At 35.0% G+C, this 6,000-nt stretch overlaps 1 protein-coding gene across 4 annotated transcripts in view; it reads left to right on the top strand.

Annotated features, from left to right (window-relative positions):
- The window catches only part of LOC133561824 (myocyte-specific enhancer factor 2D homolog), a 57,208-nt gene that overhangs the window by 39,715 nt on the left and 11,493 nt on the right, over positions 1-6,000 (top strand). The window lies entirely within an intron of this gene.

Below are 6,000 nucleotides of genomic sequence, written 5' to 3'. Positions count from 1 at the left end.
TGTTGGACAATATCAGAATATCGGATATCGGCAAAAAAGCCATTATGGAACATCTTTAGTTGGAATTGGGGATTAAATCACCAAAAGATTAGCCATAATAATGTGTTAATTCTACAAATGTATATATCAGTATCGGTTGATATCGGAATCAGGAATTAAGAGTTGGACAATATCAGAATATCGGCAAAAAAGTCATTATCGGACATCTCTAGTTGGAATTGGGGGTTAAATTACCAAAAAATTAGGCATAATAATGTGTTAATTCCACAACTGTGTTGGACAATATCAGAATATCGGATATCGGCAAAAAAGCCATTATGGAACATCTTTAGTTGGAATTGGGGGTTAAATCACCAAAAGATTAGGCATAATAATGTGTTAATTCTACAAATGTATATATCAGTATCGGTTGATATCGGAATCAGGAATTAAGAGTTGGACAATATCAGAATATCGGCAAAAAAGTCATTATCGGACATCTCTAGTTGGAATTGTGGGTTAAATTACCAAAAAATTAGGCATAATAATGTGTTAATTCCAAGACTGCATATATCGGTATCGGTTGATATCAGAATCGGTAATTAAGAGTTGGTCAATATCAGAATATCGTATATCGGCAAAAAAGCCATTATCGGACATCTATAGTTGGAATTGGGGGTTAAATTACCCAAAAAATGGGCATAATAATGTGTTAATTCCAAGATTGCATATATCAGTATCAGTTGATATCGGAATCGGTAATTAAGAGTTGGTCAATATCAGAATATCGGATATCGGCAAAAAAGCCATTATCGGGCATCTCTAGTTGGAATTGGGGGCTAAATTACCAAAAAATTAGGCATAGTAATGTGTTAATTATTCGACTGTATATATCGGTATCGGTTGATATCAGAATCGGTAATTAAGAGTTGGACAATATCAGAATATCGGCAAAAAAGCCATTATCGGACATTTCTAGTTGGAATCGGGGGTTGAATCACCAAAAGATTAGGCATAATAATGTGTTAATTCTACAAATGTATATATCAGTATCGGTTGATATCGGAATCAGGAATTAAAAGTTGGACAATATCAGAATATCGGCAAAAAAGTCATTATCGGACATCTCTAGTTGGAATTGGGGGTTAAATTACGAAAAAATTAGGCATAATAATGTGTTAATTCCAAGACTGCATATATCGGTATCGGTTGATATCAGAATCGGTAATTAAGAGTTGGTCAATATCAGAATATCGTATATCGGCAAAAAAGCCATTATCGGACATCTATAGTTGGAATTGGGGGTTAAATTACCCAAAAAATAGGCATAATAATGTGTTAATTCCAAGATTGCATATATCGGTATCAGTTGATATCGGAATCGGTAATTAGGAGTTGGTCAATATCATAATATCGGATATCGGCAAAAAAGCCATTATCGGACATCTCTAGTTGGAATTGGGGGCTAAATTACCAAAAAATTAGGCATAGTAATGTGTTAATTATTCGACTGTATATATCGGTATCGGTTGATATCAGAATCAGTAATTAAGAGTTGGACAATATCAGAATATCGGCAAAAAAGCCATTATCGGACATCTCTAGTTGGAATTGGGGGTTAAATCACCAAAAAATTAGCATAGTAATGTGTTAATTATTCGACTGTATATATCGGTATCGGTTGATATCAGAATCGGTAATTAAGAGTTGGACAATATCAGAATATCGGCAAAAAAGCCATTATCGGACATCTGTAGTTGAATTGGGGCTTAAATCACCAAAATATTAGGCATAATAATGTGTTAATTCCACAACTGTATATATCGGTATCGGTTCATATTGGAATTGGTAATTAAGAGTTGGACAATATCGGAATATCGGATATCGGCAAAAAAAGCCATTATGGGATAGCTTCTGTTGGAATTGGGGTTAAATCACCAAAAAAATTACGCATAATAATGTCTTAATTCCACAACTGTATATATCGGTATCGGTTGATATTGGAATCGGTAATTATGAGTTGGACAATATCGGAATTTCGGCAAAAAAAGCCATTTTTGGACAACTCTAGTTGAAATTGGGGTAAATCACCCAAAAAATTTGCTATAATATTGTGTTAATTCCACAACTGTGTTGGACAATATCAGAATATCGGATATCGGCAAAAAAGCCATTATGGAACATCTTTAGTTGGAATTGGGGGTTAAATCACCAAAACATTAGGCATAATAATCTGTTAATTCCAAGACTGCATATATCGGTATCGGTTGATATCGGAATCGGTAATTAAGAGTTGGTCAATATCAGAATATCGGATATCGGCAAAAAAGCCATTATCGGACATCTCTAGTTGGAATTGGGGGCTAAATTACCCAAAAATTAGGCATAATAATGTGTTAATTCCAAGACTGCATATATCGGTATCGGTTGATATCGGAATCGGTAATTAAGAGTTGGTCAATATCAGAATATCGGATATCGGCAAAAAAGCCATTTTCGGACATCTCTAATTGGAATTGGGGGTTAAATCACCAAAAAATGTATGCATAGTAATGTGTTAATTATTCGACTGTATATATTGGTATCGGTTGATATCAGAATCGGTAATTAAGAGTTGGACAATATCAGAATATCGGCAAAAAAGCCATTATCGGACATCTGTAGTTGGAATTGGGGCTTAAATCACCAAAATATTAGGCATAATAAAGTGTTAATTCCACAACTGTATATATCGGTATCGGTTCATATTGGAATTGGTAATTAAGAGTTGGACAATATCGGAATATCGGATATCGGCAAAAAAGCCATTATGGGATAGCTTCAGTTGGAATTGGGGGTTAAATCACCAAAGAAATTACGCATAATAATGTGTTAATTTCAAGATTGTATATGTCGGTATCGGTTGATATCGGAAACGCTAATTAAGAGTTGGACAATATCGGATATCGGCAAAAAAGCATCTATGGGACATCTCTAGTTGGAATTAAGTGTTAAATCACCCAAAAATTAGGCATAATAATGTCTTAATTCCACAACTGTATATATCGGTATCGGTTGATATTGGAATCGGTAATTAAGAGTTGGACAATATCGGAATATCGGCAAAAAAGCCACTTTTGGACAACTCTAGTTGAAATTGGGGTAAATCACCCCAAAAAATTTGGCATAATAATGTGTTAATTCCACAACTGTGTTGGACAATATCAGAATATCGGATTTCGGTAAAAAAGCCATTATGGGACATCTTTAGTTGGAATTGGGGGTTATATCACCAGAACATTACGCATAATAATATGTTAATTCCACGACTGTATATATTGGTATCGGTTGGTATCGGAATCGGTAATTAAGAGTTGGACAATATCAGAATATCGGATATCGGCGAATAAGCCATTATCGGACATCTCTAGTTTGAATTGGGGGTTAAATCACCAAAAAATTAGGCATAATAATGTGTTAATTCCACGACTGCATATATCGGTATCGGTTGATATCGGAATCGGTAATTAAGAGTTGGACAATATCAGAATATCGTATATCAGCAAAAACGCCATTATCGGACATCTGTAGTTGGAATTGGGGGTTAAATCACCTAAAAATTAAGCATAATAATATGTTAATTCCTCGACTGTATATATCGGTATCGGTTGATATCGGAATCGGTAATTAAGAGTTTGACCATATCAGAATATCGGCAAAAAAGCCATTATCGGACATCTGTAGTTGGAATTGGGGCTTAAATCACCAAAATATTAGGCAGAATCATGTGTTATTTCCACAACTGTATACATCAGTATCGGTTGATATTGGAATCGGTAATTAAGAGTTGGACAATATTGGAATATTGGCAAAAAAGCCATTATTTGACATCTCTAGTTGGAATTGGGGGTTAAATCACCCAAAAAAATGAGGCATAGTCATGTGTTAATGCCACCACTGTATATATCGGTATCGGTTGATATCGGAATCGGTAATTAAGAGTTGGACAATATCAGAATATCGGATATTGGCAAAAAAGCCATTATGGGACATCTTTAGTTGGAATTGGGGGTTAAATCACCAAAAGAATTACGCATAATAATGTGTTAATTTCAAGATTGTATATGTCGGTATTGGTTGATATCGGTAACGCTAATTAAGAGTTGGACAATATCGGATATCGGTAAAAAAGCCATTATGGGACATCTCTAGTTGGAATTAAGGGTTAAATCACCCCAAAATTAGGCATAATAATGTGTTAATCCCACAACTGTATATATCGGTATTGGTTGATATTGGAATCGGTAATTAAGAGTTGGACAATATCGGATATCGGCAAAAAAGCCATTATCGGACATCTCTAGTTGGAATTGGGGGTTAAATCACCAAAAAATTAGGCATAATAATGTGTTAATTCCACAACTGTGTTGGACAATATCAGAATATCGGATATCGGCAAAAAAGCCATTAGTGAACATCTTTAGTTGGAATTGGGGGTTAAATCACCAAAAGATTAGGCATAATAATGTGTTAATTCTACAAATGTATATATCAGTATCGGTTGATATCGGAATCAGGAATTAAGAGTTGGACAATATCGGAATATCGGCAAAAAAGCCATTTTTGGACAACTCTAGTTGAAACTGGGGTAAATCACCCCAAAAAAAATTGCTATAATAATGTGTTAATTCCACAACTGTGTTGGACAATATCAGAATATCGGATATCGGTAAAAAGGCCATTATGGGACATCTTTAGTTGGAATTGGGGGTTAAATCACCAGAACATTAGGCATAATAATGTCTTAATTCCACAAATGTATGTATCGGTATCGGTTGATATCGGAATCGGTAATTAAGAGTTGGACAATATCAGAATATTGGCGAAAAAGCCATTATCGGACATCTCTAGTTGGAATTGGGGCTTAAATCACCAAAATATTAGGCATAATAATGTGTTAATTCCACAACTGTATATATCGGTATCGGTTGATATTGGAATCGGTAATTAAGAGTTGGACAATATCGGAATATTGGCAAAAAAGCCATTATTGAACATCTCTAGTTGGAATTGGGGGTTAAATCACCAGAACATTAGGCATAATAATGTGTTAATTCCACGACTGTATATATCGGTATCGGTTGATATCGGAATCGGTAATTAAGAGTTGGACAATATCAGAATATCGGCAAAAAAGCCATTATCGGACATCTCTAGTTGGAATTGGGGCTTAAATCACCAAAATATTAGGCATAATAATGTGTTAATTCCACGACTGTATATATCGGTATCGGTTGATATCGGAATCGGTAATTAAGAGTTGGACAATATCAGAATATTGGCAAAAAAGCCATTATCGGACATCTCTAGTTGGAATTGGGGCTTAAATCACCAAAATATTTGGCATAATAATGTGTTAATTCCACAACTGTATATATCGGTATCGGTTGATATTGGAATCGGTAATTAAGAGTTGGACAATATCGGAATATTGGCAAAAAAGCCATTATTGAACATTTCTAGTTGGAATTGGGGATTAAATCACCAAAAAAATAGGCATAATAATGTGATGATCGGACATCTTTAGTAACAAGTGATCTAATGAATTAATTTTATGTACGTTACCACGCCGGCTCTGAGGAGTTTGCTGTAACCTGGCACGCTAGTTCAATGCCGGAAGTAACTTTTTACTAACGAAGGTATCAAGCTCTAAAATACTATCAAATAAAAGGAGGCAACATCACACAGCAAACAACACACGCTCATCAAATTGTAAATACACACACTACTACTACTACGACTACTACTACTACTACTACGAGTGAATAATGAACAACACGTCAATGATTGATTCCGTTAGTACTTCAATTAATTTTGGGGCAAAGTAACGAGGAACAAGAATGAATTACTTTTATAAAGTCATTCCCAAACACTGAACAGAATATACGTCTAGAATGCAAGTGACAAACATGTGTCCTGCCTCCCAGTCAAGTGGTGTTATCAAGCCGTCTTGCTTGGGTGGCGGTCCAGTGAGGTTTTTTG

Source organism: Nerophis ophidion, linkage group LG11, assembly GCF_033978795.1.
Source record: "Nerophis ophidion isolate RoL-2023_Sa linkage group LG11, RoL_Noph_v1.0, whole genome shotgun sequence".
NCBI lineage: Eukaryota > Metazoa > Chordata > Actinopteri > Syngnathiformes > Syngnathidae > Nerophis > Nerophis ophidion.
The sequence above is the reverse complement of the archived record's forward strand: the minus strand, read 5'-3'. Positions and strand labels throughout refer to the sequence as shown.